Source organism: Scyliorhinus canicula, chromosome 20, assembly GCF_902713615.1.
Source record: "Scyliorhinus canicula chromosome 20, sScyCan1.1, whole genome shotgun sequence".
NCBI classification, from domain to species: Eukaryota; Metazoa; Chordata; class Chondrichthyes; order Carcharhiniformes; family Scyliorhinidae; genus Scyliorhinus; species Scyliorhinus canicula.
In genome coordinates, this window is record NC_052165.1 from 79,431,757 (window position 1) to 79,457,969 (window position 26,213).

A 26,213-nucleotide genomic window follows, 5' to 3' on the forward strand; every position below is an offset into this window, starting at 1 on the left:
CCACGGCACTCACGATCTCTGCCACCTGCACCAGTCCCTGTTTATGTCCACGGGAGGCAGCCTAGGTCCCATCCCAGGGAACAGGGAGTCCCACCTCTCTGCCACAGCATCCAACAATGTCTCCAGCTCTGCATCTGCAAATCCCTGGGCCGACCTAGAACATAGAACATAGAACAGTACAGCACAGAACAGGCCCTTCGGCCCTCAATGTTGTGCCGAGCCATGATCACCCCACTCAAACCCACGTATCCACCCTATACCCGTAACCCAACAGCCCCCCCCCTTAACCTTACTTTTATTAGGACACTATGGGCAATTTAGCATGGCCAATCCACCTAACCCGCACATCTTTGGACTGTGGGAGGAAACCGGAGCACCCGGAGGAAACCCACGCACACACGGGGAGGACGTGCAGACTCCACACAGACAGTGACCCAGCCGGGAATCGAACCTGGGACCCTGGAGCTGTGAAGCATTTATGCTAACCACCATGCTACCCTGCTGACTTTTGGGGTGGCATCACCTTGGCTGGAATGAGTGTGTGTGTGGGGAGTGGAATGCTTATAAGTGGCTGCAGCCTGTCAGGCTCTCCAGTGCCAATCCTAATCGTGGTGAATCGAATACACATTAGAATTGCAGTAGTTCCACATAGCACCAGTGCTAGCCCATTAACATGTCCTGAATCTCTCCGGGAAAGGCATCGCTTTTGTCAATGTAGAACTCTCGCGATTCAGTCCTGGCGTTAGCACTCTGTCCCTCAAACGGAGAATTCTAGCCATGATGCTGCAATCTGTGCAGTAATGGAAGTCCAGAGAGATAGTTTAGCTTTGTGGGTTAAACTAAATTAGTTTAAAAGCATTCAATGAACCCGGAACGGGTGTAAAACACATTTACTCCAATCTATCAACGAAGAAATTATAAATGAGCAATGCCGTTCGCGACCGTTTCACGATGGCGGCAATCACACCTGGTCGTTGCCGTCGTGAAACGGGTGAGATATGCCCGTTTGGGGCTTGTGGGGGGAGAACAGGGGAAAGAGCACCACGACTGTGCTCGGGAGGGGACAGGCCCGCGATCGGTGCCCACCGATCGTCGGGCCGGCGCCTCAATCGGACACACTATTTCCCCTCTGCCGCCCCGCAAGATCAAACCGCCACGTCTTGCGGGGCGGCTGAGGGGAAAGACGGCCACCGCGCATGCGCGGGTTCGAGCTGTCAGCGTCGTGACGTCAGCCACGCATGCGCGGGTTGGAGCCGGCCAACCTGTGCATGCGCGACTGACGTCATTAGGCGCGCTGGCCGCGTCATTCTCGGCGCGACGCCCCCGCGGCCGAGATTTACGGAGCGCCGCTCCTAGCCCCGCCGGGAGGGGAGAATAGGGGGCGAGGAGCAGCCTCCGAGGCCGTCGTGAAACTCGACCGAGTTCACGTCGGCCCTCCCGATTTTTCCCGGGAGCGGAGAATTCCGCCCATGAATTCTCCCTCCGTGTACCTGAAAAGTTGGAATGTGGGGACTCGGGGCTTTTCACAGTAACTTCATTGCAATGTTCATGAAAGCCTACTTGGGACACCAATAAAGATTATTATAAACATTAATAGGTCCTAATTGAGTCGGAACACTCGATGAAGCCCAAGACCCCATTAATTATTCTCTCAATATGCCCCGTCAACTTCAAGGATCTAACTGTATGACCCCAGATTGTCAGGTATAACTAATTTAACTTGTATATAACTTGTACAACTAATTGCCAAAAGCTAACCCAAGTTGGGTGATTACATTTTATAATGTAGTCACCATTAAATGCGTTTTGCTTTTGGCTCAATTTTAGAAATTATAAATCCTGTTTTGCATCAGTGGAAAGTTCCCAGCTGTGGTGTTCCTCAGGGAATCAACCACAACTTTTGAAGGTGTGCAATTGGCACTCAGATTGCTGTGCAGTCCTCCAATGAGGACAGAGTGGTGATAAAGGTCTTCCCGTCCGACTTGAGCTCTCCCCTCAGTTTGCTCCAAGGCAACGATTGCTGCCTCACAAGCTGACATCTCAGGAAACACAGTTCCGCACGATCCCAACACGATTCCCGTACCAGCCTCCCCGGACAGGCGCCGGAATGTGGCGACTAGGGGCTTTTCACAGTAACTTCATTGAAGCCTACTCGTGACAATAAGCAATTTTCATTTCATTTCAACAAGGAGCGTGCATGCCGGCAGCAAGTTGAGGTTTAATCATTCTGACACATAGATTAGAAACATAGAAACACAGAAAATAGATGCAGGAGTAGGCCATTCGGCCCTACGAGCCTGCACCACCATTCAATATGATCATGGCTGATCATGCTGTCATATGTATCTCAGGCCAGGCGTTATCTGGGAGCCCACACAACTCAACAAGAAAACAATTTACAGCCGAGTAAATGCCTTTGAAGAGTTGATGACTGTTATAATGCAGGTACCAATTGTACACGGCAAGCTCCCGCAAACAACTAGGATCAGATCATCTGTCTAAGGTTGAGGGAAAATTATTGATCAGACCACTGAGGAGAATTTTCTTTTCTCTTTTTTGAATAATGCTATGAGCACCTGAAATGATACCTAAAGTGGGGCCTTGGTTTAATCTCTGATCTAGAAGACTGTGGTCGCGATCCAGCCACCACACCAGTCAGGGGCGCAAATCCCATAATGGCTGTTAGATCTCGCGATTTCCACTGAAGAGATTTTGGATTGTTATCTTCTCTCCAACCCAGCTCCCACCCCAATTATGTGATCAGGTACACACCCATGTTGGGTACAGGCTTGAATAGCATATTTTATAATGAATATGCATGTAATTGAGGGGCTTAACAGCGCTACATCTTCTCCCTCTGCATCGTCCCACCAAGCCATGTGGCATAACGCCAGCGCGATTCACTGCTAGTTTTCCAGAATGAAATCAGTCATGATGACCACACCGAGGAAGGGGCGCAGAGGTAATTTTAGCCCCCAGGTGGTGGGGAACATGGCACTGCCCCCTGGCACCATGGCAGTGCCAACCTGGCAGTTCCGCCCTGACACTGCCAGGGATGGGCCCTCCGGGGACCCCATTGGAGTTCCCTTTAGGTGCGGTGGGAGGGGGAGAGGCGCCCCTGTGAGGGGGAGTGGTGATGCCTGTGAGGGGAGTGACGTTATAGCAGTGCCAACATTGCCGTGCCACCCTGGCCCAATCAGGGGGAGCCCTCTTGGGAGCGCCATTGAGGGGCGTTCCCCCTTATGTATGATGGGAGGGGGGCGCACCCGATGCCTGTGATGTGAGTGCTCCGATACTTGCGTGTTGGGTGGGTTAGGGTGGGGGGAATGTCCCATTGCATGCTGGGGATGTTCCTCTTTGCCTGTGGGGTTGTTAATTCCAGTGCAGGTCAAAGCGCCGTTTAAAGATGGTTTACCAATCTCTGTGGAGCCGGACTTTATTAGGACCTGCACCATCTGTGGCAGTACAAACCATGCCGCCAGTTTCTCTGCGTGCAGAACTCAGCTGTATCCGCAGAGCTACATGCCTGAACGGGGCAGCACGGTAGCATTGTGGATAGCACAAATGCTTCACAGCTCCAGGGTCCCAGGTTCGATTCCGGCTTGGGTCACTGTCTGTGCGGAGTCTGCACATCCTCCCCGTGTGTGCGTGGGTTTCCTCCGGGTGCTCCGGTTTCCTCCCACAGTCACAAAGATGTGCAGGTTGGGTGGATTGGCCATGATAAATTGCCCTTAGCGTCCAAAATTGCCATTAGTGTTGGGTGGGGTTACTGCATTATGGGGATAGGGTGGAGGTGTTGACCTTGGGTAGGGTGCTCTTTCCAAGAGCCGGTGCAGACTCGATGGGCTGAATGGCCTCCTTCTGCACTGTAAATTCTATGAAACTATGAAACATTCAGTCTGAACCTGGCACGCTGCAAGATTTTGGAAAATTTCCACCCAATATATCCATCAGTGCAGCACTCCCTCAACCCAGTTATCCTAGATGACATGCTGAAGTCTCCAAAGTCATACTGATAGAATCCAGAGAAGATGTACAGTGCAGAAGGGAGCCATTACCCCACAACCTCATATCTATGTTTGGGCAGGATGAACCACATATGATATTTGTACTTCTATTTCTTATTTGCTGTTCAATATTCCAGTGTTTTTCAAACTTTGTTCCCCAGGACCCCCCCAGCCGACCTTTGGGGCGCTTGCCAGCTGACCTTCATGACCCATGCCAGCTGATCTTCGCGACCCACGGCAACCGGCATTCACAACACACCTTACCTTTAGTACGACTGGTGAGCTTGCTTGGTCCTCGCAATCTTATTCCAATCGGGTTTGCAGGAGGAGAGGAGAACGCATATCGGGTGCAGAGTTCAGCCGGGCCCTTTCTACTGTCTTCATCTTTGTGAGGACGGAAAATCAAACCTCGCAGGTGTTTTTAAAAATGTTTATTTTATTCGTTCATGGGACATGAGCATCACTGGCTGGACCAGCATTTATTGCCCATCCCTAAGAGTCAGCTATTTTGCCATGGGTCTGGAGTCACATGAAGGCCAGACCAGGTTAGGAGGACAGACTTCCTTCCCTAAAGGACATTTGAGAACCAGTTAGGTTTTTATGACAATTGGCAATGATTTCATGGTCGCCTTTAGATTTTTAATTCCAGATTTTTTTATTGAATTCAAATTTCACCATCTGTATGGTGGGAATTGAATTGATTCTGGGTGTCCGGATTATTCATCCAGTGGCAATATCACTACGCCACTGCCACCTGTAGGTCATTGTGGACGGCAAAAGCAACAAAATGCTTTATTTACTCAGCACTGGTTACTCTTCGGAGATGCTACTCCAAAATGCTGACTGTCACATTGACTTGTGGCGTTTTTTTTAATGTGATGTCACAGGTGAGGCGCAGAAGTTCAGTCTCTTCATTTGGAGTCAGCTCGAAGTTAATAATTGACTCTGGAGTCTCAAACCCAAAAGGAATTTCCACCCATCGCTTCTCTCTCAAAATCTGAAACTTCTCCTCTGGAAGGTACATAGAACATAGAACATACAGTGCAGAAGGAGGCCATTTGGCCCATCGAGTCTGCACCGACCCACTTAAGCCCTCACTTCCACCCTATCCCAATAGCCCCTCCTAACCTTTTTGGTCACTAAGGGCAATTTATCATGGCCAATCCACCTAACCTGCACGTCTTTGGACTGAGGGAGGAAACCGGAGCACCCGGAGGAAACCCACGCAGACACGGGCAGAACATGCAGACTCCTCACAGACAGTGACCGAGCGGGGAATCAAACCTGGGACCTTGTGAAGCCACAGTGCTAACCACGTGTGCTACTGTGCAGCCCGACAAAAATTTCCCTTGTAATTGGAGGGTCAGTTCATTTAGAATTGAAAAGATGTCTGCAACCTACAACATAGTTAGCATCCAAGTTTCATCACCAAACGAATCAGCCAGAGGGGGCGATTTGTCAAGGAGGAAAGCATGGATTTGGTACCTCAGTTGATGAACTCTGAGAAGCACCCAATCCCTTAGCAGCCAACATACTTCTGTGTGGAACAATAAATGTGTGTGCTCAGCCCCTATATCGAAACACAGAGCCTCAAAAAGCCTGATAATGAGTGCGCTGCGTTTAATGACATTCACAACTTTCACAATTTCTTACAGCACCTCTTCAAGATTGGATGGAATTTCTTTCAATGCCAATGCCTCACGGTGAATATCACAATGTCCTTACCAGCTGCCTCCTTAATTCTTATTATAACTCCGCTGCTTTTCCCAGTCATGTTGGCTGCTCCATTACTCGTGATTCCTCTGCAATGAACCCAGTCGAGCCCACACTTTCCAATGTTTCATAACATCTGCGCCAGTCGTGTGGATTAGTACCTTGTGTTGCCCTATTATGTATTTTCTTTTCATTGTATTTTCTTTTCACGTACTTAATGATCATAGAATTTACAGTGCAGAAGGAGGCCACCCGGCCCATCGAGTATGCACCGGCTCTTGGAAAGAGCACCCCACCCAAGCTCAACACCTCCACCCTATCCCCACAACCCAGCAACCCCACCCAACACTAAGGGCAATTTTGGACACTAAGGGCAATTTTGGACACGAAGGGCAATTTTGGACACTAAGGGCAATTTATCATGGCCAATCCACCTAACCTGCACATCTTTGTGACTGTGGGAGGAAACCGGAGCACCCAGAGGAAACCCACGCACACACGGGGAGGATGTGCAGACTCCGCACAGACAGTGACCCAAGCCGGAATCGAACCTGGGACCCTGGAGCTGTGAAGCGATTGTGCTATCCACAATGCTACCGTGCTGCCCCTGATATGTTTGAGCTGCTCGCAGAAAAATACTTTTCACTGTACCTCGGTACACGTGACAATAAACAAATCCAATCCAATGTTAGGCAGCACAGCAAATCCTCATCAAATACAATGTGCAAAACATACATAAAGTAAACTAGCAAGGCTGCACAATCTGAAATGTCTGTACTTTCATCCAGTTGATTTGAGAACTCTTGGGCTGACTTTGAACGAGAAATAAGCTGAGCTTCTAAATTGTCAGCAATATCACAAATTCGGTGAGCCACTGTGTTATCACTAACTGGGTTACATCTCACTATTTCAGCTAACATCTCATCTCGGACTGTACCAGCTCTGTCTATTGCTGCAGGGAGAATTAATTTCTCTGCTACAGTGTGGGGCATTGTCTCTTTAGCTACACGGTAAGCTTTGTCATTCAATGTAACATTCATGCTCAGGACTTCAGCTGGTGATTTAAGTTCTCGTTGAGTTCTTTGAAAAAATAAAGAGGTTTATCCTCGAACACGCCATGCTTAGCCTTCAAATGTCTTTGTAGTTTTGAAGATTTTAAACTTAGGCTTTGCATCCTGATTTGCAATTAATAAAACCATACCTCAAGAAATCATCTCTATACTGCTTTCTTCCTGATTTCAACTGCTTCTTAATAGGCTGTTCACCAGAGGCCCTGCAGCTCACACAAGCACTGCTTTGTACTGCTGTGGACTCTCTAAGCATCTCTCTCCAGCAGATTTAGTTGTGTGATCCTGGCCTGTTTGTGTCTCTGGCCCACTTTTTCTTGTTACAAGACGATTCATTTTCAATTCTTCAGTCCCGCTGCTTGCTTGCCTGCAGCTACGAAATGAAGAAATCTCTCCTTTTGGATCCATTATACGATGGTGCCAGAACGTGGCGACTCTCTGCGAGCTCTTCCTCACAGATCCTCTTCCTGCATCTTTTATCAAATGTGCTATGTTTTTCATGTATGGAGCTACTTGCCTGGACTGAACGCAGAAAAGTACTTTTCACTGCACCTCGGTACAGGTGACAGTAAATCTAAATCTAAATTAGTGCTTTCGTGCCAGATCATTTGACTTCAGTGTACGGGGTGCGTGACCTGCTCTCTGCCACCGTTTCTGGTGGGAATACTCCATCAATTTTTAAAAAAAGGTCTGCTCCTGGAACTGCACGTTGATGTCCGAACGAGGAGATCTGCCCGCTGGGCTCCAGGCCTGCGCACTGCGACATCCAGCTGACGGGACACACATGCGTGGGACGTCCGACATTCTTGTAAGCTGGTCACGGCCAACATTTTATAGAAGCTGGTCATGGCCATTGGGCACTTATTCCGGTGATTGGAAACGCCACGTCTAATTGATGCATGAACATCCCAACACTCGCCCGCGATCCACTCTTCGGTCTAAACACTGAATTTGAAAATGACTGCTCTTTTCCACTCAATAATCTAGAAGTTATTTTTCATTTGGTCATGGGATGTGAGCATTGTTCATGAGCTGGAAAAGACAGAGGAGAAACACAATCAAACCTATTAGTGGCACCAAGTTTCAATGACACCAATGTGTGGAACCCATAAATTCAACGGTCTGTACACTCCTGTATCATACATTCCAGTGGTTTAGGTAGGTATGGGTGGGTTGGCGATGGTAAGGTTGGAGGATTGATTTCCTGAATGCATGCATGTGCCTTGTGCTGCATCCTCTCATTTATTGCAAACCTACCAATCATCCCACAAGGACATAACCAAGCATAGAACAATGGAATCTCTGAACACTACATACTTGAAGGAATAAATATTGCAGGTCTCTGGGGAAAGGACAGAAGTGACAAAGAGCAGAACTCTTTGAAAGATTCTGCAAAAGCCTAATGGACTAAAGGCTTTCTTCATTGCCTGAAGTACTTTCAATATATTATCCTAGAAGTGACAATGATGTACAGGAAACATATGCTGGATAGAAACAATATTTTTCTCCGCTACTTCCTTGAACAGGGGCCTGAACAATCCCCATCCATCACTATTCTCCTCTGCCTAGATGAATTTCTCCTCTCACTCATGCATTTCTGCTTTTGCCTGCCTCATTTGCTGAAAACAAAAGGCATGTCCAAGGTTACCCGCTTGGGCCCCAGTTATGCCTGTCTTTTTGTGGGGTCGGTAGAATGTTCCTTGTTCCAGTCCTACTCAGGCCCCTTCCCACAACTCATTTTCTGGTACATTGATCACTATATCACTGCCTGGACCTGGAAACATTGATCAATTCTATTTCCAATTTCTACCCACTCTCACCTTCACATCTCCGACACTTCCCTTCCCTTTCATGACTTCTCTCCAGTACTGGTGGTAGACTGTTTGCTAATATTCATTACAAGCCCACTCACTCCCAAATCTACCTTGACTCTAGTCCCCACTTCTTTCAAGGATTCCACACCATTCTCCCAGTTTCCATGCCTCCATTGCATCTATCCATGTGGTGCTACATTCTAAAATGGTGCTTCTGATATGTCTCCTTCTTGCCTGAACCAATGCTCCCCCCGCCCCCCACTGTTGTTGACATGGCCCTCAACCATGTCCAACCCATCTCCCACACCTCTGACCTCACCAAGCCGAGCAAACCTGAAGTCAATGTTCCTATTGGGGAAACATTCAGGGGAAAACTCTCCGCTGGTTGGATCATACCTGGTATAAAGGAAGATGGTTGTGGTGGTTGGAGGTCAATCATCTCAGCTCCAGGACATCACTGCAGCAGTTCCGCAGGGTTATGTCTGAGGCCTAACGATCTCCAGCTGCTTCATCAATGACCTTCCTTCCAGATCAGAAGTGAGAATGTTTGCTGCTGACAACACAATGTTCAGCACCTTTCATGACTCCTCAGATACTGAAGCAGTCCATGTCCAGCAAGAACTGGACGATACCCAGGTTTGGATTGACAAGTTGCAAATAACATTTTGACATACAAGTACCAGGCAATTATCATCTCCATCTGGAGAGAATCCAAACTTGATATTCAATGGCAATCCCGTGGCTGAATCCCTCACTATCAACATCATGGGGGAGCTGGTGACCATTGACCAGAAACTGAACTGGACTAGCCACATGAATCTTGGGGCTACAAGAGGTCAGAGGCTGGGAAATCTGTGGTGAGTAACTCATCTCCTGACTCCCCAAAGCCTGTCCACTATCTACCAAGGCACAAGTCAGTGGTTAGATGGAATACTCTCTACTTGCCTGGATGAATGCAGATCCAACAACATTCAAGAAATTTGACACCATCCAGGACAAGGCATTCAACTTGATTGGAATCTCATCCACCATCGGAAACATTAATTTCCCCACCAATAACACACAGTAACAGCGGTGTGTACCAACTACAATATGCACTACAGCAACTCATCAAGCTTCCTTTAATAGCACCTTCTAAATCCATGGCTTCCACCATCTTGAAGGACAAGGGCAACAGATGCATGGGAATACCATCACCTGTCACAAATCAACCTGACTTTGAAATATATCGCCGTTTCTTCACTGTCGCCGGGTCAAAATCCTGGAGCTTTCTCACTAACAGCACTGTGGGTGTACCTACACCACACAGACTGCAGTGATCAAGAACGTGGCTTATCACCACTTTCTCAAGTGCAATTAGCAATGGCCAATAAATGTCCTAGCCAGTGATGCCCCAATCATTTAAAAAACAGGTAGGAAATGAAAGAAAAGAGTAAACACACAGCATTACAATTATAAGAAATCTCTCTCGGGGAGAGAGCTGATATCAGCCATCCAAATCGTTTCATATCATTTGACATTATTTGCTTTCAACAGTTTTCATTTGATGCCACGGCACTCAATTGCAATCATTTTGCCATCATTTGATATCACTTGCACTCAGAAGCAATCATCAGGCTATCAGTGTATTTAATTCTCACCCAGAATTGATCATTTAGCTATTATTTTCACTGAAAACCATACTTGTGACTTCAAATGATAATTATCAACTGACATCTTTGTCATTAATTGCCATTCCACAATGATCACAACAAAGTGCGACGATATATACACAACTAATTTTTCCCTGATTCTCAGCTGATTATGTGTGCATTGTATCTCCCCATACTACAACTCAACCACGCTCTCCCTCCTCCTCTCTCCCTCTCCCTCCTTCTTATCACATCCGATATATCCCTCCCCAGCCCCTCTTACTCCCCTCCCCCTCCTTCTTTTCCCCTTTTTCTTTCTCCCTTTTCCTTCATCCCTGACCGGCTTTCCACCATTCTCACTCCTTCCCCCTCCAACCCACCCACTCGCTCCTTTCATTCTCCCTCCTCACCACTCCTTCACCCTCCTCTTTCCCTCCCATCCTTCCCTTTCTCCTCTGATCCCCTCTACTCTCCTTTTCCTCCCCTCCACTCTCCCTTCATTCCACCCCACAGAGGACATCAGGGCAGGAATGCTTGTCTCCCTCATGCTCCTTGTGGACGATGAGCTCCCTGCGAGGGAAGGGGTAACTCAATTCCAGCGTATATAAGGTCAGCCAGTAAGGAATCCACCAGAGACAGGTAGGGGTCTACCGGGTAGTGTATCGTTTGTATAAATAAAACTTTGTTCTTATTTTACTCGGTGTGGATTCCCCGTCTCTTTATTCAAAACTTGTGACCATTTCTCTATTTGTTCCCCGACCAATTTAAAAAGAAAATACATTTGTGAGTTTTCATTCGTCACAGTTGATCAATTTAGCTTTTAAGTTCGACAAAAGACACGTGAGTTTAATTCATTCATAGAGGGATGTCACTGTTACTACCCTTTTGGCGATGATATGACAAGATATTGGACTGTAAAAGTAGCTCCTAATCATTTGCCTGGTGATCAGCTTAGGGAAGAATATCTGGGCGAGACCCATCATTTGCAGCATGATAGGGTTAATGGTTTTGTCAGCACGCTCTGTGCCACTGGGAGGGTTAGCCTGCTTTCCTTTTCCAGACTGCAGTCAGAGTGTTTTACAGTCAGCACAGCATCAGGAATCAGCACAGCATCTTCATATCTCTATAGCTTAGTTTGGCTGTTTGAAGTTGGTATGGCTTGGGCAACATAGGGAGATGTCAAATCTCAGCTCCCTCAATGGTGGCGAGACTGGGGGATTAGTCAGAGATCCTTATCGATAGTCCCTGTCTGAAGCACAAAGTGCTCAATCTAATCTTGCAGCGATTCGTTCATGTTGCTATTCCCACTGCATGGTTCTCCTGCGAGAATGGTGTTTCCTTTTTTTACCCAGCCCTTGAAGGGGATGTTCTAAGGATCAAACCGTGAATGAAATCATTCTTTATGCTCATGGCACTGTTTTTATTTAGCAATTGGACAAATTCCCTGCCTCCTGCAGAAATACATTTTCAATTCGCTGTTGAAACTCTTTCAAAGATTCCCTGCAGCCGTAGGTATTCAATGGGTAACTCAATCCAGGCCAGAAGTTTGCATTTCAAGTTGTCACAACCCGCACGAGATTTACAGGGTGGGAACAATCAGACTTCCCATAAACCTCGCCAAATCCTAGGTCTCCTGTTAAGGGGACGGGGAAGTCGAAACCATGTATATAGTTATCTTCTGTAGAAAATCGGCCAGCTTTGATACCAATGGGAGAGACCCGGCTGTGATCTATCGTGTATTGTAAATAATAGTTTATTTTAATAAAACTTTAATTCATTTAAACTACTCGGTGTGGACTCATTCATGGGCTCCAAAACATTTACAAATTAGACCAATTCCTATTGCCTTGCATTGGTCCTGCAGCCTGCAGTGTTCAACAGTTCTGTGTTGGCTTATTTGAGTCAGTTTACCATTGTATGCTTGAATGTGCCTGGGTTTGGATGCAGAGAAAGGTAAACAAAGCTGTAAAAGTGGCTGAAAGCTAGAGTTGTAAGCATGGAGCAGACATTTTAAAGCACGGTTACACACATAGGGTGGAACTCGTGCTTCTTGCAGGAGCAGGAAGCAAAGCTCCAGGGGCCAGATGGAGGTTTTTGAGAATTTGCACTTTTTGTTCAGGATTGAACCGGCCTCTTGCAACTACTCTATAACCACCGTGAGCCACTCGTAATGCTCTTGTGCCCTGGACTCCCGAATCAGGACATCATCCATGTGGCAAATGACCCTGTTGAATGTGCTGCAAAATGTCTGACACTTTGTGCTGGATGATCTCCAGTGCTGCCCTCAAATCATTTGGAGCAGAATCTACCACAGGGAGTTATTAAGGTGCTTAGGAGCCAATAATCCTCGGTAAGGGGGAGTTGCCAAAGCCATGTTAGCATCCAGTTTTGAAAAAAAGAGTCATGCATGAAAGCTTGATGGCTTTCGTCCATCAAAACCATGGGGAGATTCTCCCTGGCCACTGTCTTGTTGAGTTGTGTAAAGTCAATAAAGAGCTGTTGGGTTTACAAACCACGACCATCTCCGAGCAACATGTGGTGGGTTACTTCACTGGGGAAATAATGTGTGGGTGCCTCTTTAAAAGTGACAGAGATTTCAAGATGGTGTCACCAATACTGATAAAAGATGTGAGCACTTTACACTTTTCGGTGCCAAATTCAAAATGGTGGCCGAGTTCTGCTGGGGAAGCAGAACTCTCATAGTGGTCGTGGGATAGGTTGCAGTTGAAGGTAGTTTTAATCATGATGGCATGCTACGGAATGGGACAGGTTGGGAGGGCAGAACTCTCACTGGCTTGGAGGCTGAAGAATTTCTTCAGGTTCCACCTCTTTTTCTCTTTTTTTCCTTGACATTCCTGACAGGGTGCCGCACGAGGAGAGTGCTGAGTTGGAGCTTTGGCTAACGCCGAAATGTACAATGGAGATTGTGCTTGGCTGTTTCACAAGACTGGCTTGCCTGGTATATTTTAAAATAATTTTATCCCACCTTGCAGATTGCTGGCTCTGCTTTGTTCAAGCTGATCTTCCACAGGGATTCAGTGGAGACTATTGTTTGAGCCTAACTTCTGCCTTTTCTCTGCAGCCAGGCTCTTGTGTCTCTGGAGCTTCTCACGTGCGTTTCCTCAGTATGTTGCTTCTTCAGTGCACTTGCAGGGGTTCAGGGCAGATTGTTGGCGGTGAGACTTTCTTGAGAATGCGCAATGCTTGGACACCCTTGAAGCAATCTTATCAAAATTACAAAGACATATTTATTAACAGCGCTATCTTTACGACACTGATCAGTTTGTAACTCCAGACATGTCAGGTGACCTTTAGCAGCCATCTTACATCTTCAAAAGCCCTTTAAAAGATGTTCAATATATATCTGACAAGATTATAGATTAATATCCGACAGGGTACACGGTAGTACAGTGGTTAGCACTATTGCTTCACAGCTCCAGGGTCCCAGGTTTGATTCCCTGCTGGGTCACTGTCTATGCGGAGTTTGCACGTTCTCTCTGTTTCTGCGTGGGTTTCCTCCAGGTGCTCCGGTTTCCTCCCACAGTCCAAAGATGTGCAGGTTAGGTGGATTGACCATGCTAAATTGCTCTTAGTGTCCAAAAAAAGGTTTGGTGCGGTTACTGGGGTACAGGGATAGGGTGGAGGTGTGGGTTTAATTAGAGTGCTCTTTCCAAGGGCTGTTAAATTCTCGATGAGCCTAATGCCTCCTTCTGCACTTTAATTCTACAAATCTATAAATCTATGCACACATCATATCGTCATGTCAAATCATCCAGAAAATTAAGGCAAACCAGCTCCCATAGAACAAAACCTCTCTCCATTGCTGAAGAATATTGACAAAATCCTGGAAAATATGGACCACTTTCCCAGTCTTGGCAGTCCCCTCTCAGCGAAGGCAGATATAGATGACAAAATTCATCAGCACCTCCAATGTGCCAGTTAAAGAATATTTGCATTTTAAAGCACTTCTCCCAACTACCAGATGTCTCAAAGCATTTTGCAGCCAATGAGGGGTAGTCACAGTTGTAATGGAGGAAATGTAACAGCCAGTTTTTGTGCACAGTAAAGGCACACAAATAGCAACGTGATAATGATCATATAATCATGTGTGATGTTGATAAATATTGGCCAGGACACCCGGTCCTTCTTCAAAATAGAGCCATGAAATCTTTTAAAACGATCCGGGCAGGGCAGCACGATGGCACAGTGGTTAGCACTGCTGCCTCACGACGCCGAGGACCAGGGTTCGATTCCGTCCCCGGGTCACTGTCCATGTGGGGTTTACACATTCTTCCCATGTCTATGTCTGCATGGGTCTCACTCCCCCCCCCCCCCCCCCCCAACCCACAGATGTGCAGTGAAGGAGGATTGGCCATGCTAAATTGCCACTTAATAGGAAATCTTTTTAAAAAACCGTCCGGGCAGACTGATCGGTCTTCGAGTAACATCCATTGCAATAACCAGAACCTCCGACAGTGCTGCACTGGACTGTCAGCCTTGAAGTTTGAGCTCAGAACCCAGAATCTTGTGACTTGTCACAGACAGGAGGGGAGGGTCAATTTAAAGTGCCCTGATCTCCCCACTTTACCCTTCCGTAACAGAAAGGTGCTTTTGTTATTCTGATTTCCCCCTTTACAAATGGTGGCGCATTTCCCCCAACCCTTAAATTTGGAGAACTTTCCAATCCTCTATTAATAACTTCCAGAGCAAACTTGAGGTAAGATGAAAATATAATGGTTGGTATATTTTTACACACACACACATGCACGTGGGAACGGGGTTTCATCGAGTCCACCCTTTTTCATTCTCGGCAAATGGGGGATGAGGATAAAGGAAGAGGGTTCAGGGCACGACCACAATAAAAAAATAAGTATCGGTTTTACAGGTGTCTGGAGTCCAGAATCAGAAGTCAACCGGAATGTTCCTTCTGAGGGGAGGTTGGCTGATTATAAAATGCTCCATCTTCCCGGGAGAGACTTTCAGGGCAGGAGACGGCACAAAGAGTGAGTCAGTCTGGAGGCTCAGGTTCTGGAATGTTCCAGCAGTTGGCAGGTGTGATGAGGGCCTGAGGTATTACTGCTGCCTTCGGCTTGATGGCAGACAGCACAGGCTGTTGCCTGGAGTTCTGTTCACGTGGGGGTCAAAATAGTAACTGTTCAAATTCAGTTCCACTGGACGATATCACAATGCAGCCTGGGAGAGATGTTGTTATATACCTCCTCGATGTTGGGGACAGGATGTATATTCCCAATGCTAGAGTCTGCATGGTTAATTGGAGCCAAGATTCCTTTGTTCCAGGGGTCACTGGCTTTGGATTGGTAAACAGTCTCTGCCTTGTCTAATCCATTGTGTCAGAATCGCTACAGTAACAGATGCGGAAAATACTGAACAATCTCAGCAGGTCTGACAGCATCTGTGGAGAGAGAGAGAGAGACGGGAGCTAACGTTTGGAGTCTGGATGACTCTTTGTCAAAGCTTTGTTAAAGTGTCAGAATTGCGAATGCTTTGACCATTAGCACCAGTATGGGGGATACTTTGTTTGAACACGGCTGGAACAGACTCACCGGCCAAGCGGCCATTTTTACTTTGAAACTGCTGCAAGGCAATCGGTGACCTTCTGAACCGTTTTGTCCATTGTCCATTTTGAAAAAGCAGAAAAAAAATAACCTTATAAAATAGTCCAGCTGCTGAGCACATATACATATTAAGACTGAATGCTCCGCTCCATTTTGCCGGCAGCCTGGAGGTTTCCCGACGACGTGGGGCTGCCCCACAATGGGAAACCCCATTAACCAGCCGGCGAAAGGGAAAATCCCGACGGCGTGTTGAACCAGAAATCTGGCGTGGCGGCAGGGAGAAATCCACCCATAATCCTTTACGTCTCAACCCTAACAGACTCGAGAGGTGGGAGTGGTAGAAATTAAGCCACAGATGAAACTTAAAGTGTAATTTGGCTCTGGTGAAAGGTCTGTGTCCAGAAGCTTCTGTTTCTGCCTCTGCAGATACTGCCAGCCCAGCTGAGTATTCTCAGCACTTCGGTTCTATTACTGTCCACCACTTAATGGCTGCAGATCTCACTTAAAATGTCCCCCTCCTATATAATCACTCATAGGTTTCAACATGCAACCATGGATAGCTCTGTCACGCTCATTTATAAATATTAATGATGAGCAGCAGTGCTATACAAGGAACACAGGTCACTGCCGTTCAAGTAGAACTATAACTTTGAGTTTTCCATTATGCATTCAGTCAATAATCCAATTTACAACTTCATCTTGGATCTCAAGAGCCACTTTAGCCATCTGTCTCCTGTGAGGCATTTTACTGAATTTTTTTTGGAGCAAGCACTGCCAAGCAGCCATTTAAATAAATCAGTAGAGTTAATGGCTAAAATGCCTTGGGTTGCCAAGCACAAAGAGCTAAACCTTTTTTCCGTTCAGAATTATTGTGCTTCCTTTTTTTCATTTCGAACTTTCGCAATAAATTTGATTCCTTAAAGGGAATGTTTCACAGCCAAGAAATCCGATGAAAGGAGCGATAGATTAACCCCAGGGGCTGTCTCCATCGAGAATTGTGGCAGTCTCCATTGTCTTTTGGAAGAGAATCCTTAAAGGATTACATTTTCCAAGTTTATCGCTGGCTTTTAAAGCAGACCAAGCAGGCCAGCAGCACGGTTCGATTCCCGTATCAGCCTCCCCGGACAGGCGCCGGAATGTGGCGACTAGGGGCTTTTCACAGTAACTTCATTGAAGCCTACTCGTGACAATAAGCGATTTTCATTTTCATTTCATTTCATGCTATCAAGAAACAACAAAAGTCATTGGCCTGAATCTTCCAAGCGGTGAAAAAATCTAGAAGATTCTTCTGACCCGACGCTGCGTTTCTTCCAGAGCCTGCTGATCCCGACTCGCAAAGAAATATGCAGTGTAGAGTTTCCTGGGGAACTCCTCTGGAGCGTGGCAGTGTTGGGAAAAGAAAGGACAAGCCCCCTATTTACAACAAGAGTTGCTGTGTGGTAAATTTAAAGGTCCAGATTTTCAATGTTACCGAATGGGTGAGCAAGTCAATGGGTGGGTGGGTGCATGGGTGGTCAGTATGGAGGAATCATTGGGTCAGACAGAGGGGCTAATTGGGTGGTCAGTGAGTAATCTTGTCCAGTTGGATGGAAAAGCCATATCATGGGGTAGTCATTTCATGTTGGGAAGTAATCGGGGGAGGGAAGTGGTGGGAAGTTGGATTTGGATGGGGTGGGGATTAGTTTGATGGTTTGGGGTGGTGGTGGGGGTTTGTGGTCAAGTCAGGAGTGAAAACTGGATCTGGTCGGTGGGCAATCAGAGTGGTTGGGATGTGGTTGTCAGATTGTCGATGAGTAATTGATAAGGGGAGTTGTTAGTGCAGTGGTTGAGTTGGGGAGGAGCTGGGTTAGTTAGGTGGAGTTGGGGAGACTGGTTGGGGACTCAGTTCGGGGAGATAGTTGAGCAGTTGGCGGGGTTTGAGGATAGTCAGCAGTGTGGTCAGGAGATTGATGATGTTGAGGGTGGTGTTCAGTTGTGTGGTTACCCAGGTATTAGACCAAGTTTTAATCTGTCCAACATTTCCTGGGCAACTATCCGGGTAAGTGTGGCGAAACTGCCTGACGTCTCTGGGCTGAATTTTCCGGCCCTCCCCACTGGTGAGATCTTCCGGTCCCGCTGATGGCCAGGCCCCATGGGGTTCCTCAGCAGCCCAGAGGGTGAACAATGCAAAAGCCATTGACATTAGCAGGACTGGATCGTGCCACCAGCCAATGGCATGCCTACTCTGCGACTGGAAAACACGCTGCGGGGGTGGGGATGTTGGTGCGGGCGGGGGGGGGGGGGGGGGGGGTGAATTCCCATCCTCTGACTCCAGTTCAGAGTCAGACCTTGGCGGAGAGTCCTGAGGAGCAGGGGAATTATTCATCAAAAGCTGAAACTTTCCAGGCAATTCCAATGGAGGTCAGCTTGATTTCCACAGAGTGGCGACTCACACCTGTCATCGAACAACCGGACTCAGGCAATCCAGCATAGTTGGCCCATTCTGAAGCGAAAGAAGACACCTGTGTAAATGAGGCCTTAATGAGATTACACAGAACTCAAGGGTGCCCCTTCAAGAAACAATCCTTATCCGGAGAGTGCGCAGCTTGGACGATTGAGATTTGCGTAAAATTTCCAAACAACCGAATTTACTGAAAGGAAATAATAATCATTAATAATAATCTTTCTTATTATCACAAGTAGGCTTAAACTAATACTGCAATTAAGTTACTGTGAAAATCCCCTAGTCGTCACACTCCGACACCTGTTCAGGTACACTGAGGGAGAATTTATAATGTCCAAATTACCTAACAGCACGTCTTTCGGGACTTGTGGGAGGAAACGGGAGCACTCGGAGGAAACCATACGCAGATATGGAGAGATCATGCAGACTCCACACAGATGGTGACCAAAGCGGGAATTGAACCTGGGACCCTGGAGCTGTGAAGTAATTGTGTTAACTACTATGCCACCGTGCTGCCCTTATTTAAATTATGAACATTCGGGAGATTCATTTATGACTTCTCTTGTCATTCATGGGTCAACATGAACTACAGTCTGAGAATATGACACCATTTGGTTTTGATCACTTAGATATCTCGCAGGGACAGGAAACCGACTGTGGGAAGAATCTCCATTTCAAACTCTATGATATACTCAAATGATAACATTCCAGATGTCGGCTATGGCCCCATCTTCTCCCGAGAACAACACACACCAAGCATTAAAAGTCAGAGAACTCCAACACAAGTTGGTGAGAGCCAGCATTAAGGGATCCTCAGATGAGGGGGCAGCAGGGTAGCATGGTGGTTAGCATAAATGCTTCACAGCTCCAGGGTCCCAGGTTCGATTCCTGGCTGGGTCACTGTCTGTGTGGAGTCTGCACGTCCTCCCCCTGTGTGCGTGGGTTTCCTCCGGGTGCTCCGGTTTCCTCCCACAGTCCAAAGATGTGCGGGTTAGGTGGATTGGCCATGCTAAATTGCCCGTAGTGTCCTAATAAAAGTAGGGTTAAGGGGGAGGTTGTTGGGTTACGGGTATAGGGTGGATACGTGGGTTTGAGTAGGGTGATCATGGCTCGGCACAACATTGAGGGCCGAAGGGCCTGTTCTGTGCTGTACTGTTCTATGTTCTATGTTACCACTGGAGTGAATATCAGGGTGTATTTTCTCACCAATTTGTGTACAGCAAGACTCCACAAACAACAATGGGACGAGTAATCAGTCATGATATCATTGAATGGCTCAATGGGCCAAATGGCCACTTCTGCTCCTGTGTCTTGTGATGTTGAGGGGTAAAGATTGCGTCGGATTTTCCGTGCAATCCGCTGCGTTTTTCGCAACGGCTGAGGTAACCCGTCATTGGCTGACAGTGAGATCTTCTGGCCCGGCCATTGTCAACAGAGTTTCCCATTGGATGCACCCCTTGCTGCTGGGAACCACAGTATATGGGGGGGGGGGGGGGGGGGGCGGGGTGGGTGCATCGTTGACGGGACCGGAAGATCCCGTCGGGATGAACGTCTGGAACGTTCCGGCCATTGACTAGGACAGTGAGGGAGAACTCCCTCGCTCTACTTCAAAACTGTGTCATGAGATCTTTGTTATCTCCGAGAGCTTTCGTCTTAACGCAGCACCCAAAGACCATCGCTGGAAATGTCAGCCTGGATTACAGACTTAAATCTCTGCAGAAGACACAACGCCACAACCTTTTGGCCCAAAAGCCCGAGTCCAGCTCAGCGAGCCACAACTGACAGCAGCTAAATGGGTGAAATCTGGAGATAAAGTGAATTTAAAGAGAGCAATACCTCAAATGGTGTAGCTAATCTTGTATTGACAAATTCTGAATGCAAAAGCAACGGTGTGACCCTTTCTTTAAGGGTCAGAGATCAGGCAAGGTCTTCATCAACAGACTCATTAATTTGTGTTCATTGTATTTATTGAACGCCTTCGCACTGTCGGGTCAGGTTAGATGTATATAGTTGCCGGGTGGCGTGAGAAAGGTTTCAGTTTGGTGAGTGGTTTCCATACCTCCAGCCTGAGGGATCTGAGGTTACTCCCACTTCTCTCTGCCCTGATGTTGACAAGCTCCAGGACTAAACACCTCTCAAATGAAGTGCTGACTCAAAGTCTCTGGAAAAGCTGCAAAGTCAAACCTTCAGTATTAATTAGCTGTTAATCAACATCACAAGCATTTCTTTTCCTCGCCATTCTCCCCGTTTAACACCTCAACACTAATTAGCTTGACACTTCTTCAGCGATTGTGAATGTAACTTAAATTGTCCTAAATTTCAGGAGGGATAGATTGAATAGTTAGTACAATGTTTTATTGCAGTGGCGCTTTAAACACACGTGTTTACTGAGTTGTTATCATGGGAAAGAAAAGCTCCCCAAGTCGGCACTGTGGTTAGCACTGTTGCCTCACAGTGGCAGGGACCCAGGATCGATTCCGGTCTCAGGTGACTGTGTGGAGTTTGCACTTTGTCCCCGTATCTGCATGGGTTTCCTCCGGGTGCTTCAGTTTCCTCCCACAGCCCAAAGATGTGCAGGTTAAGTAGGGTTACAGGGATAGAGTGGGGGAGTGGGCTGAGGTACGGTCCTCTTTGGGAGAGTCAATGCAGACTCGGTGGGCTGAATAGCCCTCGTCCTGCACTGTAGGGATTCTATTCCAAATCCAATCCCCATTCAGTGCTGACTTTAATTATTTCAGGCCACATTGGTGTCAGATTACCGTCATTAACTCCGGGTTTCTGGAAGAAAAGGTCAACTCCTGATTAAACTGCTGGTCACTGCAAGGAATTCTCTTTTATAATTGTTCAACTGGTTCCTCGTGGTTGAGGCCTGAGCCTATTGCAGAAATATAAGATAGCGTCACCATTCCGGTTATACATACCAGGCTCCTTGCAGACAGATCCAAGGTGATCAGAATTGGGTTATCTCAAATTGATGGTCCCCAAGGTGTATACAGAGCCTGCTGAGTCAAGGAAAATCTGATCTCCTATTTGTTATGACACCCTGGGCTAGTACGCAGTCAATTCCCGCCCCACTTGACCTGGAGTCACTTCGCAAGTGAATTAATCAATAATTCTTAGAAAAATACCTAAAGTCTTTGGCCCTTGACTGCCCAATAATTAGTCATCAGGTTTGTAAATAATAAAAGAACAACAATGAAATATGCAGCAAATACAACTGGTTAACTATTATATAATTCCTAATTCCCCACTTTAACTTATCCCCAATCCTCTGCACTCACACACACACATGCACAAGACACACAAACACAGAGTGGAAGAAAGGGGTAAAAACTCATAAATAAAATGGAAAAAAAGGAGTCATCTGACAGGATTTACTGGCCATCGGGCAGAGAAGAGCACCCAATGCCGAAATTGCGGCAGGCGGCGGTTTGACTCATTATCACGATACTCTGCCCCCTCCAAAACGGCGTTCACTTCTCATTAGCGGGCTCACCATGATGCTCCACCTTTGATGAGCCGAGTTCCTGATGGCATGGTGGCTGCAGAGAGAGGGAGAAAGTGTACAGAAAGTATCCAGCGCCGCCATACTTCGTCGACATTCGTGCCGCTGGCCGGGGAGCTTCTGCCAGGGCTGGGGGGAGTAGTGGAGGGTGGCCAGGAGTTGGGTTATGGGGCCGTGGTGGACAGGGGTGTGGTCCAACACAACCAGTGCCATCTTTTTGGCCGTGACCGGTTGTGTGGGGTGGGGGTGAGTAGTCTATGCATGGCTGCAGCTTGTCAGCCCTGCGAGTGTCCATTACAGACCCAGCAATTCCTACACCGTTTCTCATGTGTTCTTCTGGTGTTCCACTGGGCTTGGATCCAATCACCACCTGTTACCAGGTTAAAGTCCAACAGGTTTGTTTCAAACACGAGCTTTCGGAGCACGGCTCCTTCTTCAGGTGAATGGAAAGGCTTGTTGCAAGCCTTTCCATTCACCTGAAGAAGGAGCCGTGCTCCGAAAGCTCGTGTTTGAAACAAACCTGTTGGACTTTAACCTGGTGTTGTAAGACTTCTTACTGTGCTCACCCCAGTCCAACGCCGGCATCTCCACATCATGGTCACCTGTTACCAGGCAGAGTACAGTCTGTTGGCCAATTCAATGGGCACCAGCCAATCAGTTAAACCAAGTCCCATCCCATCTCTCTCTCTCTCTCTGCTGCCGAAAAGTCTGAAGCTCCTGTCCAAACCAGCAGATGACCTGTAGCTTCTGAGTTCCTCTTTCACTCTGCTGCTTGACTTAATGTCACAGGTCGATTGATCACCCATGGATCAAAAATAATAACGTCAAAAAAAGGGGAAATAAGAGAATAAACATGAAGGACCCTTGCAACATTTGAGAACCATCTTCCAGTGGTTCAGATTATCATAGGTACAAAATAGAAAGGAAGATCATGAGGCATTGCACCACTTCTAGTGACAGTGATGATTGTGTCTCATTAGCATTTCAAACAATTAGCATTAACCCTTATCCCGCAGTTTCTCTGCATGTTTTCCTCAACTGCCTGTATTATGGACCAGGGTTTAGAGAAAACCAAAGTGTATTGTGGAGTTCACCTGACCCACAACTTTTAATACATTTTAGTAATGGGGAGCACAAGGGCCTACTTTACAGATGTGATGCAACAGAGTATTTTTAAACAAAACAATGTTTATTCTATGAATCCAGTTAACATTTTATAAACACACAGTAAACATGTTATCAACTACCAACACTCATAGCCCCCCCCAAAGATACAGTACTCTATAAGTAACCCTTAATAACTTTCCTAACAACATCCACCAAAGACCCTTCTTAACGAAGACAATAGGTTCGCATTCCTTACAGAAACAGTTATTACTTTGAAATCACCAAGTGATCTGGTGACATTCTTTAGCATGCAGAGAGAGAGAGACCAAAATACACCTCCTTGGTTTGAATGCAGTTCAACTGAAAATGAAACTGAAACTTAGAGCCAAAAAACAGCCTCCAGCTCAAAATGGAAGTAAAAAGTAGAGCCAGAGCCCAACTCCACCCACACACTGACATCACTACAGCCACTTGAGAAGACAAACATTTCTTAAAGTGACTTTCCCATGACACCTGTGAGCTCTTCTCCTGCAGTGTCCCATATTGTTCGAGGGAAACCTTGTTTATCCCTCCCACTAACCGTCTACCTTTCTATCACAAAAAAAATTAGTTTCCTCTCCAGGTCATGATGTAATGGCTGTTTCAACAATACACAGGAACACAGACGTCCTGACTACTTATCCATTAGACATATGACAGCCAAACAGCAGGGGTCACACTGATTCTAAACTGACTGGAAACAGATGTCTTGCTGCAAAAGCTGAGTGATTTGATTAGGAAAATCAGATTCTAACAATTGTCTTGCTTCAACTAAACAGAGCAGGAGAGCCAGCAACTGACAAGAATAAAATCAGGAGCATCTGCGACGCTCTCCACAGATGAATAGTTTGCTGACGCTCAATGTCAAGTAAACTCGCAACTTCCCAACTTGGCCGCAGGGCTCAGTCCCTCACAACCAGTGTGGAAGCGACCAGGTAACCTGTCACACCACTTTCCAAATCTGGGGCGAAATTCTCCAACCCCACGCAGGGTCGGAGAATCGCCCGGGGGCGCCGATAATCCCGCTCCCGCCATGTTCAAAATTCTCCCACCCACCATAAAACGGCGTTCTTCAAATCCCGCCGCCCGCCTCTGAGAACGGCTGGCGCCGGCGGGATGCCATTGTTTTTTGAGGCTTAATTATTCTCCGGCCCGCATGGGCCGAAGTCCCACTGACGTGGCCACGGGTCACGTCGGCGAAAATCAAAGTTGGTTTATAACGGCGTCAACCATTGATGATGGTTGACGCCGTTCAGCTTGGAGGTGGGTGACAGGCCGGGGAGAAAGATAAATTAGCTACTTCGAGTGCTGGGGGGGGGGGGGGGGGGGGGGGGGGGGGGGGCGTTTGTGAAGAGAGAGAGTGAAATCACTTCCATCGAGTGCCGGGGGGGGGGGGGGGGGGGGTAGGGGGGGGGTTGGTTGAGGGGCGGTTGGTTGGGGTGGGGGGCTGGTGGTTGGGGTGGGGGGGTGGGGGTAGGGGTGGGGGCGGTTGGTTGGGGGTGGTGGTGGGGGTGGGGGGGCGTTTGTGAAGAGAGAGTGAAATCAATTACTTCGAGTGCCGGGGGTAGGGGTGGTGGGGGGGGGGGGGGTAGGGGTGGTGGGGGTTGGGGGGGGTTGGCAGTTGGGGGGGGTGGGGTTGGGGGGGGGTGGGAGTGGGGGGGGTGGGGGTTGGGGGGCTGGGGGTGGGGGGGAGTGGGGGTAGGGGTGGGGGGGTGGTTGGGGTGGGGGGTAGTGGTTGGTGTGGGGGGGTGGGGGTTGAGGTGGGGGCGCTATTTATATCATGTTTCGCCGGGCGGCGTTGATGATGTCGCCCAACGTCAACCGACGCGCCACTTCCGCAGCGGGTGAAACTGACGCGTACAGCGTCACTCCGCTGCTGGCCCTTTCGGGACGGGAGATTTCGGGCTGATAAGCGGGCCCCGACGCCTGAGTCACCAGCGCCGTTTTTGCCCGCCGGTCAAGGGCGTCACGATGGACTTCGGTGAATTTCGCCCCTGGCATGTCACCAGCACTTTTTCGGAGACATTGTGGTGAATGCCTCCCCAGCCGTGTGTTTCATGGTGGCACGCCGGTGCTGGCAACAGGACCCTCCGTTCCCGCTACTGGCCAATGGGATTTCCCATTGTAGCCGCCTCATGCACCTGCATTCACCCCATTGGCCAGGATTTTCCGCCCCCCCTCCGAAAGTCAACATGCCTCAGGCTAATCTGCCAGGTTCCCCCCCGACGGCACCCACCCCTCGGTCCCGCTGGGTCCTGCCTCAGCGGGCCTGGAAAACTCTGATCATTGTTACTAGGGTGAGTGAACCCTGAGAGAAATGCAAAGGGCTAGATTTCCCTGTCAGCCATGAAGCAGGTTCACCATTGACCGTGAAGACAGCAATCTGTGGAGTGTGGTTTCCCTGAAAGTAGGTTAAACCTGATGTCAAACCAGGAAATTAGAAGCAATTAATAAACTTTGAAGTTAAATTTTCAGATAAAAAAATAAACCATTGGGATAGAAACTAAAATAAAATAAAGATAAATAAACTTTTTTTTTAAATGTGTGAAATGTTTTTTATCATAATGTCGAAATTTGACAATCTGTGAAGATAAAATTAGCTTCTGAGGAGGATGTTTAGCGGTAATTATGTAGTTTGCATGCTATAAAAAAAACTCAGTCGCGCCTTGTGTCATTTTTTTTCAAGGCTTTCTAAAGTCAGTCTCTTCCCATCTCTTTTTTTCAGCTTCTCCCACTTTACCCGGGGTCGGCACAATGCTGGTTGATCACTATTCTGCAGCTCCTGCAGTTAGTCACCCATTCCTCTTCCAATCCCACTGTGTTTAAGTCTCTCACCATCGCAATTCTCCACCTAATCTCAGGCCTTCATCTTTTCTCTCTTCCTGGAAGTCCTATCTCCGTCACTCATTTCTTCACCTTTCCCCTCTCGCTCAGTAAGTGACCACACCAGGTCACTCTCTTCTCAGCTACTTTCTTCGATGCTCCCACAATCTTCACTGACCGCCCCTCTCCGCCCACGCCTCCCCATCTCCCCCCCCCCCCCCCCCACCACCGATGTGCTGGTCCTTCCCCATCGCTCCACTCATCCATCTCAGCGTCTCCGTCTCATTAGTGTGCAGTCATTGTCCCTTTCGTAGGGCGCAATTCACTGGAAAAATGTCAATATGTGATATGTTTCTCGGCGGCTGTCAAGATTGGCTCCGCTATTCAACAGCACAGTCATTTCTTTGGGCCTCGGGGAGTTGAGTCCACAATTATGAAGATTTTCTTTACTGGGGAGCTGAGCTCGCCAGCAGGACCGACTCTTCACC

General features: G+C 47.6%; 1 pseudogene; it reads right to left on the bottom strand.

The window, feature by feature from the left end:
* LOC119954772 overlaps positions 1 to 26,213 on the bottom strand; it is a 33,959-nt pseudogene that overhangs the window by 6,433 nt on the left and 1,313 nt on the right.